Source organism: Lissotriton helveticus, chromosome 5_1, assembly GCF_964261635.1.
Source record: "Lissotriton helveticus chromosome 5_1, aLisHel1.1, whole genome shotgun sequence".
Lineage (NCBI taxonomy): Eukaryota > Metazoa > Chordata > Amphibia > Caudata > Salamandridae > Lissotriton > Lissotriton helveticus.
The window spans coordinates 1,651,063,928-1,651,075,558 of NC_136065.1; the positions used below are offsets into that span (position 1 = coordinate 1,651,063,928).

The 11,631-nt window shown below is 42.4% G+C and overlaps 9 non-coding genes across 9 annotated transcripts; all 9 read left to right on the forward strand.

Moving 5' to 3' along the window:
• Positions 1-432: 432 nt before the first annotated feature.
• Positions 433-505, forward strand: TRNAR-CCU (transfer RNA arginine (anticodon CCU)). The gene has a single exon. It is a non-coding gene; the product is annotated as a tRNA-Arg (tRNA).
• Positions 506-2,743: 2,238 nt separating this feature from the next.
• On the forward strand, positions 2,744-2,816 carry TRNAQ-UUG (transfer RNA glutamine (anticodon UUG)). The gene has a single exon. It is a non-coding gene; the product is annotated as a tRNA-Gln (tRNA).
• An 802-nt stretch (positions 2,817-3,618) lies between these two features.
• Positions 3,619-3,691, forward strand: TRNAR-CCU (transfer RNA arginine (anticodon CCU)). Its single transcript has one exon. It is a non-coding gene; the product is annotated as a tRNA-Arg (tRNA).
• A 636-nt stretch (positions 3,692-4,327) lies between these two features.
• TRNAR-UCG (transfer RNA arginine (anticodon UCG)) lies at positions 4,328-4,400 on the forward strand. The gene has a single exon. It is a non-coding gene; the product is annotated as a tRNA-Arg (tRNA).
• An 802-nt stretch (positions 4,401-5,202) lies between these two features.
• TRNAR-CCU (transfer RNA arginine (anticodon CCU)) lies at positions 5,203-5,275 on the forward strand. Its single transcript has one exon. It is a non-coding gene; the product is annotated as a tRNA-Arg (tRNA).
• Positions 5,276-5,922: 647 nt separating this feature from the next.
• Positions 5,923-5,995, forward strand: TRNAR-UCG (transfer RNA arginine (anticodon UCG)). Its single transcript has one exon. It is a non-coding gene; the product is annotated as a tRNA-Arg (tRNA).
• Positions 5,996-7,513: 1,518 nt separating this feature from the next.
• TRNAR-UCG (transfer RNA arginine (anticodon UCG)) lies at positions 7,514-7,586 on the forward strand. The gene has a single exon. It is a non-coding gene; the product is annotated as a tRNA-Arg (tRNA).
• Positions 7,587-8,388: 802 nt separating this feature from the next.
• Positions 8,389-8,461, forward strand: TRNAR-CCU (transfer RNA arginine (anticodon CCU)). Its single transcript has one exon. It is a non-coding gene; the product is annotated as a tRNA-Arg (tRNA).
• Positions 8,462-9,105: 644 nt separating this feature from the next.
• Positions 9,106-9,178, forward strand: TRNAR-UCG (transfer RNA arginine (anticodon UCG)). The gene has a single exon. It is a non-coding gene; the product is annotated as a tRNA-Arg (tRNA).
• The last annotated feature ends 2,453 nt before the right edge of the window (positions 9,179-11,631 follow it).

Here is an 11,631-nt window from a genome sequence, read left to right on the forward strand (position 1 = left end):
TACAGAAGAATTATAAAGGATTGGCACATTGGCTGCCTTTGCTGATGACACAGATGGCTTATTTGTAAAGCACTGGTCTATTAAGTTGCAGAGTGTGGTTGAACTTGGTTAGTAGACTTGGTGCCTGTTTCTGTGTCCTGCTGAAGACAAGGACGGCTTGATACCACTGTCAAAGCCCAGTTTATTGAGAAAAGCATCCATGGAAGAAGAAGTGTTGATTCGAAAATGGTTCTCCTCCAATATCTCTCCACTTGCTAGAAATACAGAGTCTCCATTATAGCACAGAACAGAGTGTTAAAGTCGGGGATGGAAGAGGATGAAAATTGGAAGTTTACTTATGGAGAGAACTGAGAAATGTCCTGTGTGCAGACACATGTGTTGGACGATTGAATACATTTACATAATGCCTCTAGATTGCTGTCATCTATCTGTGCCTCAGTGGCCTAATCGATAAGGCACTGGCCTCCTAAGCCAGGGATTGTGGGTTCGAGTCCCATCTGAGGTGCAAACCTATGTCCACTCTTACTTTTCCAGAAAAATAAATATATTTATTACATGCTTCCTCTCAGAAGCTTATAAGGTATTAGGAACTTTGAAATGGTACCATTTTACTTCTGTACTCTGCAGAGTCATGTTGATGTTCTGAAACTACAAAGTCTTTTTTTGAAACACCTATCTTTGTCAGATGCATTTTTGACCCGGCAGAAGATATTCCTTTGGAAAAAATCATTTGAATTGGATTGGTGTAACTGTTGTTTCTAGAGGTGGTGAAAGGCTTTCAGCTACTTAAATAGGGTAAGTCAGGATTCATGAAACGTATACAACCTTTGAGTGTGTGTAAATTGGAATATCCAGGAAGGAGCAGTTTGTACTACTTTCAAAACAGTTTCTCTCCACTTCTGGAAACATCCCGAGCTATATAAAGCATACACTGAGCTTTAATCTCATGAAGAAAGAGGTTTAAATGCAAAAAAGAAAACAATAGCTTATCGTGCTGGTGACATTCTCATTATATAGATTCCAAAAAAGTGTTTTAATTGAAAGGAGCTGAAAGAAAACACAATGGGATGTAAACCTAAATAACGATAAATATTATCTTTTCCATCCTTGCATAGCACCTACAGTATAAAAATAGACACAGCAAGACACATGACCGCATGGCCTAATGGATAAGGCGTCTGACTTCGGATCAGAAGATTGAGGGTTCCAGTCCCTTCGTGGTCGGTTTTTGACAATGGTCACACAATTCAGGTTTCCATTCAGAATGGAAGCAGGCTCTTCCAATACTCTTATAGCCATCATGTTCTCATTCCTAATTAATAATAAAGTGGAGTACATACTGCACAGTCATTTAGATTGCATCTTCAGTCTAAAATCTAGTGCATTTAAGTGGCATTAAAAAGTGCTTCTATGTACATGCACTGAATATGTACTAGGTTTGCAGAATTCTGACTTGACAGAATGGGTTTTAGCTTAAGTGTGTGTAGATAAACTGCAAGGTGTGTAAGTGTGTGTTCATGTAGTGCTTCAAGTGTAAAATCTGTATGATTTGTGCAGTTAAAGTGCTCATTTTGCCTACGAGAAAGAAAAGTACTACAGAAGAATTATAAAGGATTGGCACATTGGCTGCCTTTGCTGATGACACAGATGGCTTATTTGTAAAGCACTGGTCTATTAAGTTGCAGAGTGTGGTTGAACTTGGTTAGTAGACTTGGTGCCTGTTTCTGTGTCCTGCTGAAGACAAGGACGGCTTGATACCACTGTCAAAGCCCAGTTTATTGAGAAAAGCATCCATGGAAGAAGAAGTGTTGATTCGAAAATGGTTCTCCTCCAATATCTCTCCACTTGCTAGAAATACAGAGTCTCCATTATAGCACAGAACAGAGTGTTAAAGTCGGGGATGGAAGAGGATGAAAATTGGAAGTTTACTTATAAAGAGAACTGAGAAATGTCCTGTGTGCAGACACCAGTGTTGGACGATTGAATACATTTAAATAATGCCTCTAGATTACTGGCATTTATCTGTGCCTCAGTGGCCTAATGGATAAGGCACTGGCCTCCTAAGCCAGGGATTGTGCGTTCGAGTCCCGTCTGAGGTGCAAACCAATGTCCACTCTTCCTTTTCCAGAAAAATAAATATATTTATTACATGCTTCCTCTCAGAAGCTTATGAGGTACTAGGAACTTTGAAATGGTGCCATTTTACTTCTGTACTCTTCAGAGTCATGTTGATGTTCTGAAACTACAAAGTAGATTTTTAAACACCTATCTTTGTCAGATGCATTTTTGACCCGGCAGAAGATATTCCTTTGGAAAAAATGATTTGAATTGGATTGGTGTAATTGTTGTTTCTAGAGGTGGTGAAAGGCTTTCAGCTACTCGAATGAGGCAAGTCAGGATTCATGAAATGTATACAACCTTTGAGTGTGTGTAAATTGGAATATCCAGGAAGGAGCAGTTTGTACAACTTTCAAAACAGTTTCTCTCCACTTCTGGAAACATCCAGAGCTATGTAAAGCATTTACTGAGCTTTAATATCATGAAGAAAGAGGTTTAAATGCAAAAAAGAAAACAAAAGATTATCGTACTGGTGACATTCTCATTATATAGCTTCCAAAAAAGTGCTTTAATTGAAAGGAGCTGAAAAAAACACCATGGGATGTAAACCTAAATAACTATAAATAATATATTTTCCATCCTTGCATACCACCTACAGTATAAAAATAAACACAGCAGGACACCTCACTGCGTGGCCTAATGGATAAGGCGTCTGACTTTGGATCAGAAGATTGAGGGTTCGAGTCCCTTCGTGGTCGCTTTTTGACAATGGCCACACAATTCAGGTTTCCATTCAGAATGGAAGCAAGCTCTTCCAATAGTCTTATAGCCATCATGTTCTCATTCCTAATTAATAATAAAGTGGAGTACATACTGCACAGTCATTTAGATTGCATCTTCAGTCTAAAATCTAGTGCATTTAAGTGGCATTAAAAAGTGCTTCTATGTACATGCACTGAATATGCACTAGGTTTGCAGAATTCTGACTTGAGAGAATAGATTTTAGCTTAAGTGTGTGTAGATGAGCTGCAAGGTGTGTAAGTATGTGTTCATGTAGTGCTTCAAGTGTAAAATCTGTATGATTTGTGCAGTTAAAATGCTCATTTTGCCTACGAGAAAGAAAAGTACTACAGAAGAATTATAAAGGATTGGCACATTGGCTGCCTTTGCTGATGACACAGATGGCTTATTTGTAAAGCACTGGTCTATTAAGTTGCAGAGTGTGGTTGAACTTGGTTAGTAGACTTGGTGCCTGTTTCTGTGTCCTGCTGAAGACAAGGACGGCTTGATACCACTGTCAAAGCCCAGTTTATTGAGAAAAGCATCCATGGAAGAAGAAGTGTTGATTCGAAAATGGTTCTCCTCCAATATCTCTCTACTTGCCAGAAATACAGAGTCTCCATTATAGCACAGAACAGAGTGTTAAAGTCGGGGATGGAAGAGGATGAAAATTGGAAGTTTACTTATGGAGAGAACTGAGAAATGTCCTGTGTGCAGACACCAGTGTTGGACGATTGAATACATTTAAGTAATGGCTCTAGATTACTGGCCTTTATCTGTGCCTCAGTGGCCTAATGGATAAGGCACTGGCCTCCTAAGCCAGGGATTGTGGGTTCGAGTCCCATCTGAGGTGGAAACCAATGTCCACTCTTCCTTTTCCAGAAAAATAAATATATTTATTACATGCTTCCTCTCAGAAGCTTATGAGGTATTAGGAACTTTGAAATCTTACCATTTTACTTCTGTACTCTTCAGAGTCATGTTGATGTTCTGAAACTACAAAGTAGATTTTTAAAAACCTATCTTTGTCAGATGCATTTTTGACCCGGCAGAAGATATTCCTTTGGAAAAAATGATTTGAATTGGATTGGTGTAACTGTTGTTTCTAGAGGTGGTGAAAGGCTTTCAGCTACTTGAATAGGGCAAGTCAGGATTCATGAAATGTATACAACCTTTGAGTGTGTGTAAATTGGTATATCCAGGAAGGAGCAGTTTGTACAACTTTCAAAACAGTTTCTCTCCACTTTTGGAAACATACAGAGCTATGTAAAGCATTTACTGAGCTTTAATCTCATGAAGAAAGAGGTTTAAATGCAAAAAAGAAAACAAAAGATTATCGTACTGGTGACATTCTCATTATATAGATTCCAAAACAGTGCTTTAATTGAAAGGAGCTGAAAAACAACACAATGGGATGTAAACCTAAATAACTATAAGTAATATATTTTCCATCCTTGCATACCACCTACAGTATAAAAATAAACACGTAGGACACGTGGCCTAATGGATAAGGCGTCTGACTTCGGATCAGAAGATTGAGGGTTCGAGTCCCTTCGTGGTCGGTTTTTGACAATGGCCACACAATTCAGGTTTCCATTCAGAATGGAAGCAGGCTCTTCCAATACTTTTATAGCCATCATGTTCTCATCCCTAATTAATAATAAAGTGGAGTACATACTGCACAGTCATTTAGATTGCATCTTCATTGTAAAATCTAGTGCATTTAAGTGGCATTAAAAAGTGTTTCTATGTACATGCACTGAATATGTACTAGGTTTGCAGAATTCTGACTTGACAGAATGGGTTTTAGCTGAAGTGTGTGTAGATGAACTGTAAGGTGTGTAAGTATGTGTTCATGTAGTGCTTCAAGTGTAAAATCTGTATGATTTGTGCAGTTAAAAGGCTCATTTTGCCTACGAGAAAGAAAAGTACTACAGAAGAATTATAAAGGATTGGCACATTGGCTGCCTTTGCTGATGACACAGATGGCTTATTTGTAAAGCACTGGTCTATTAAGTTGCAGAGTGTGGTTGAACTTGGTTAGTAGACTTGGTGCCTGTTTCTGTGTCCTGCTGAAGACAAGGACGGCTTGATACCACTGTCAAAGCCCAGTTTATTGAGAAAAGCATCCATGGAAGAAGAAGTGTTGATTCGAAAATGGTTCTCCTCCAATTTCTCTCCACTTGCTAGAAATACTGAGTCTCCATTAAAGCACAGAACAGAGTGTTAAAGTCGGGGATGGAAGAGGATGAAAATGGGAAGTTTACTTAAGGAGAGAACTGAGAAATGTCCTGTGTGCAGACACCAGTGTTGGACGATTTAATACATTTAAATAATGCCTCTAGATGGCTAACATTTATCTCTGCCTCAGTGCCCTAATGGATAAGGCACTGGCCTCCTAAGCCAGTGATTGTGGGTTCGAGTCCCATCTGAGGTGCAAACCAATGTCCACTCTTAATTTTCCAGAAAAATAAATATATTTATTACATGCTTCCTCTCAGAAGCTTATAAGGTATTAGGAACTTTGAAATTGTACCATTTTACTTCTGTACTCTTCAGAGTCATGTTGATGTTCTGAAACTACAAAGTCGATTTTTTAAACACCTATCTTTGTCAGATGCATTTTTGACCCGGCAGAAGATATTCCTTTGGAAAAAGTCATTTGAATTGGATTGGTGTAACTGTTGTTTCTAGAGGTGGTGAAAGGCTTTCAGCTACTTAAATAGGGTAAGTCAGGATTCATGAAATGTATACAACCTTTGAGTGTGTGTAAATTGGAATATCCAGGAAGGAGCAGTTTGTACTACTTTCAAAACAGTTTCTCTCCACTTCTGGAAACATCCCGAGCTATATAAAGCATACACTGAGCTTTAATCTCATGAAGAAAGAGGTTTAAATGCAAAAAAAGAAAACAATAGCTTATCGTACTGGTGACATTCTCATTATATAGATTCCAAAAAAGTGTTTTAATTGAAAGGAGCTGAAAGAAAACACAATGGGATGTAAACCTAAATAACTATAAATATTATCTTTTCCATCCTTGCATAGCACCTACAGTATAAAAATAAACACAGCAGGACACAGGACCGCGTGGCCTAATGGATAAGGCGTCTGACTTCGGAACAGAAGATTGAGGGTTCGAGTCCCTTCGCGGTCGGTTTTTGACAATGGTCACACAATTCAGGTTTCCATTCAGAATGGAAGCAGGCTCTTCCAATACTCTTATAGCCATCATGTTCTCATTCCTAATTAATAATAAAGTGGAGTACATACGGCACAGTCATTTAGATTGCATCTTCAGTCTAAAATCTAGTGCATTTAAGTGGCATTAAAAAGTGCTTCTATGTACATGCACTGAATATGTACTAGGTTTGCAGAATTCTGACTTGACAGAATGGGTTTTAGCTTAAGTGTGTGTAGATGAACTGCAAGGTGTGTAAGTATGTGTTCATGTAGTGCTTCAAGTGTAAAATCTGTCTGATTTGTGCAGTTAAAGTGCTCATTTTACCTACGAGAAAGAAAAGTACTACAGAAGAATTATAAAGGATTGGCACATTGGCTGCCTTTGCTGATGACACAGATGGCTTATTTGTAAAGCACTGGTCTATTAAGTTGCAGAGTGTGGTTGAACTTGGTTAGTAGACTTGGTGCCTGTTTCTGTGTCCTGCTGAAGACAAGGACGGCTTGATACCACTGTCAAAGCCCAGTTTATTGAGAAAAGCATCCATGGAAGAAGAAGTGTTGATTCGAAAATGGTTCTCCTCCAATATCTCTCCACTTGCTAGAAATACAGAGTCTCCATTATAGCACAGAACAGAGTGTTAAAGTCGGGGATGGAAGAGGATGAAAATTGGAAGTTTACTTATGGAGAGAACTGAGAAATGTCCTGTGTGCAGACACCAGTGTTGGACGATTGAATACATTTAAATAATGCCTCTAGATTACGGGCATTTATCTGTGCCTCAGTGGCCTAATGGATAAGGCACTGGCCTCCTAAGCCAGGGATTGTGCGTTCGAGTCCCGTCTGAGGTGCAAACCAATGTCCACTCTTCCTTTTCCAGAAAAATAAATATATTTATTACATGCTTCCTCTCAGAAGCTTATGAGGTATTAGGAACTTTGAAATGGTACCATTTTACTTCTGTACTCTTCAGAGTCATGTTGATGTTCTGAAACTACAAAGTAGATTTTTAAACACCTATCTTTGTCAGATGCATTTTTGACCAGGCAGAAGATATTCCTTTGGAAAAAATTATTTGAATTGGATTGGTGTAACTGTTGTTTCTAGAGGTGGTGAAAGGCTTTCAGCTACTTGAAAAGGGCAAGTCAGGATTCATGAAATGTATACAACCTTTGAGTGTGTGTAAATTGGAATATCCAGGAAGGAGCAGTTTGTACAACTTTCAAAACAGTTTCTCTCCACTTCTGGAAACATCCAGAGCTATGTAAAGCATTCACTGAGCTTTAATCTCATGAAGAAAGAGGTTTAAATGCAAAAAAGAAAACAAAAGATTATCGTACTGGTGACATTCTCATTATATAGATTCCAAAAAAGTGCTTTAATTGAAAGGAGCTGAAAAAAACACAATGGGATGTAAACCTAAATAACTATAAATAAAATATTTTCCATCCTTGCATACCACCTACAGTATAAAAATAAACACGCAGGGCACATGACCGCGTGGCCTAATGGATAAGGCGTCTGACTTCGGATCAGAAGATTGAGGGTTCGAGTCCCTTCGTGGTCGGTTTTTGACAATGGCCACTCAATTCAGGTTTCCATTCAGAATGGAAGCAAGCTCTTCCAATACTCTTATAGCCATCATGTTCTCATTCCTAATTAATAATAAAGTGGAGTACATACTGCACAGTCATTTAGATTGCATCTTCAGTCTAAAATCTAGTGCATTTAAGTGGCATTAAAAAGTGCTTCTATGTACATGCACTGAATATGCACTAGGTTTGCAGAATTCTGACTTGAGAGAATAGATTTTAGCTTAAGTGTGTGTAGATGAACTGCAAGGTGTGTAAGTATGTGTTCATGTAGTGCTTCAAGTGTAAAATCTGTATGATTTGTGCAGTTAAAATGCTCATTTTGCCTACGAGAAAGAAAAGTACTACAGAAGAATTATAAAGGATTGGCACATTGGCTGCCTTTGCTGATGACACAGATGGCTTATTTGTAAAGCACTGGTCTATTAAGTTGCAGAGTGTGGTTGAACTTGGTTAGTAGACTTGGTGCCTGTTTCTGTGTCCTGCTGAAGACAAGGGCGGCTTGATACCACTGTCAAAGCCCAGTTTATTGAGAAAAGCATCCATGGAAGAAGAAGTGTTGATTCGAAAATGGTTCTCCTCCAATATCTCTCTACTTGCCAGAAATACAGAGTCTCCATTATAGCACAGAACAGAGTGTTAAAGTCGGGGATGGAAGAGGATGAAAATTGGAAGTTTACTTATGGAGAGAACTGAGAAATGTCCTGTGTGCAGACACCAGTGTTGGACGATTGAATACATTTAAGTAATGGCTCTAGATTACTGGCCTTTATCTGTGCCTCAGTGGCCTAATGGATAAGGCACTGGCCTCCTAAGCCAGGGATTGTGGGTTCGAGTCCCATCTGAGTTGGAAACCAATGTCCACTCTTCCTTTTCCAGAAAAATAAATATATTTATTACATGCTTCCTCTCAGAAGCTTATGAGGTATTAGGAACTTTGAAATCTTACCATTTTACTTCTGTACTCTTCAGAGTCATGTTGATGTTCTGAAACTACAAAGTAGATTTTTAAAAACCTATCTTTGTCAGATGCATTTTTGACCCGGCAGAAGATATTCCTTTGGAAAAAATGATTTGAATTGGATTGGTGTAACTGTTGTTTCTAGAGGTGGTGAAAGGCTTTCAGCTACTTGAATAGGGCAAGTCAGGATTCATGAAATGTATACAACCTTTGAGTGTGTGTAAATTGGTATATCCAGGAAGGAGCAGTTTGTACAACTTTCAAAACAGTTTCTCTCCACTTCTGGAAACATCCAGAGCTATGTGAAGCATTTACTGAGCTTTAATCTCATGAAGAAAGAGGTTTAAATGCAAAAAAGAAAACAAAAGATTATCGTACTGGTGACATTCTCATTATATAGATTCCAAAAAAGTGCTTTAATTGAAAGGAGCTGAAAAAAACACAATGGGATGTAAACCTAAATAACTATAAATAATATATTTTCCATCCTTGCATACCACCTACAGTATAAAAATAAACACAGCAGGACACATGACCGCGTGGCCTAATGGATAAGGCGTCTGACTTCGGATCAGAAGATTGAGGGTTCGAGTCCCTTCGTGGTCGGTTTTTGACAATGGCCCCACAATTCAGGTTTCCATTCAGAATGGAAGCAGACTCTTCCAATACTCTTATAGCCATCATGTTCTCATTCCTAATTAATAATAAAGTGGAGTACATACTGCACAGTCCTTTAGATTGCATCTTCAGTCTAAAATCTAGTGCATTTAAGTGGCATTAAAAAGTGCTTCTATGTACATGCACTGAATATGTACTAGGTTTGCAGAATTCTGACTTGACAGAATGGGTTTTAGCTTAAGTGTGTGTAGATGAACTGCAAGGTGTGTAAGTATGTGTTCATGTAGTGCTTCAAGTGTAAAATCTGTATTATTTGTGCAGTTAAAGTGCTCATTTTGCCTACGAGAAAGAAAAGTACTACAGAAGAATTATAAAGGATTGGCACATTGGCTGCCTTTGCTGATGACACAGATGGCTTATTTGTAAAGCACTGGTCTGTTAAGTTGCAGAGTGTGGTTGAACTTGGTTAGTAGACTTGGTGCCTGTTTCTGTGTCCTGCTGAAGACAAGGACGGCTTGATACCACTGTCAAAGCCCAGTTTATTGAGAAAAGCATCCATGGAAGAAGAAGTGTTGATTCGAAAATGGTTCTCCTCCAATTTCTCTCCACTTGCTAGAAATACAGAGTCTCCATTATAGCACAGAACAGAGTGTTAAAGTCGGGGATGGAAGAGGATGAAAATGGGAAGTTTACTTATGGAGAGAACTGAGAAATGTCCTGTGTGCAGACACCAGTGTTGGACGATTGAATACATTTACATAATGCCTCTAGATTGCTGTCATCTATCTCTGCCTCAGTGGCCTAATGCAGGGGTGCCCAAACCAGTCCTGGCGGGCCGTATCCATGCCAGATTTTTGGGATAATCCCATCTGGGGATCACGGTTCGATCCCCGGCACCGGCGGCAGATTAGCCCAGCACCAGGTGACTCTGGGAAATAGCTGGCGCCGCGGCTAGGGCGGCTGACTCTGGAATCTGGAGATTTTTTTATTTAAGGTTTTTGTAGAGTGCGTAGTAACCCTCGAGCATCCCAGAGATCAGGGTTCGATCCCCGGCACCGGCCGCAGATTAGCCCAGCACCACGTGACTCTGGGAAATAGCTGGCGCCGCGGCTAGGGAGGCTGACTCCGGAATCTGGAGATCACGGTTCGATCCCCGGCACCGGCGGCAGATTAGCCCAGCACCAGGTGACTCTGGGAAATAGCTGGCGCCGCGGCTAGGGCGGCTGACTCCGGAATCTGGAGATTTTTTTTATTTAAGGTTTTTGTAGAGCGCGTAGTAACCATCGAGCATCCCAGAGATCAGGGTTCGATCCCCGGCACCGGCCGCAGATTAGCCCAGCACCACGTGACTCTGGGCAATAGCTGGCGCCGCGGCTAGGGCGGCTGACTCCGGAATCTGGGGATCACGGTTCGATCCCCGGCACCGGCGGCAGATTAGCCCAGCACCATGTGACTCTGGGCAATAGCTTGCTTAATCTTCCCGACGGCCCCTAGCGCCTAGAGACCCTTACGGGTGATTGTGCGCCTTACAAATGTGGTTTATTATTATTATTATTATTTGGGCCGATTCCGATCCGGTTCGTAAAAGCACATCTGCCCGAATCTGTTGGACAACCACGTACGCCCGGGAGAGGACTGCCCGGGACCCGTGGAGCCCGTCCTGGTCACTCTGACCTGCCATCGGCCTGGAGAAGGGAGCGCCGGACGCCCGGGGGGAGGACTGCCCGGGACCCGTGGAGCCCGTCCTGGGCACTCTGACCTGCCGTCGGCCCGGGGAAGGGAGCCCCGGACGCCCGGGGGGAGGACTGCCCGGGACCCATGGAGCCCGTCCTGGGCACTCTGACCTGCCAACGGCCCGGGGAAGGGAGCCCCGGACGCCCGGGGGAGGACTGCCCGGGACCCGTGGAACTCGTCCTGGGCACTCTGACATGCCGCTGACCCGGGGAAGGGAACCCCGCACGCCCGGGAACCGTGGAGCCCGTCCTGGGCACTCTGACAAGCCGTCGGACCGGGGAAGGGAGCCCCGGATGCCCGGGACCCGTGGAGCCTGTCCTGGGAACTCCGGCATGCCGTTGGCCCGGGGAAGGGAGTCCCAGATACCCGGGACCCGTGGAGCCCGTCATGGGCACTCTGACAAGCCGGTGTCCCGGGGAAGGGAGCCCCGGACGCCCGGGACTCGTGGAGCCCGTCCTGGGCACTCTGGCATGCCGTTGGCCTGGGGAAGGGAGCCCCGGATGCCCGGGGCCCGTGGAGCCCATCCTGGGCACTTTGACATGCCGTTGGCCTGGGGAAGGGAGCCCCGGACGCCCGGGGGGGGAGGACTGCCAGGGACCCGTGGAGCCCGTCCTGGGCACTTTGACCTGCCGTTGGCCTGGAGATGGAAGCCCCGGATGCCTGGGGGAGGACTGCCCGGGACCCATGGAGCCCGTCCCGGGTACTTT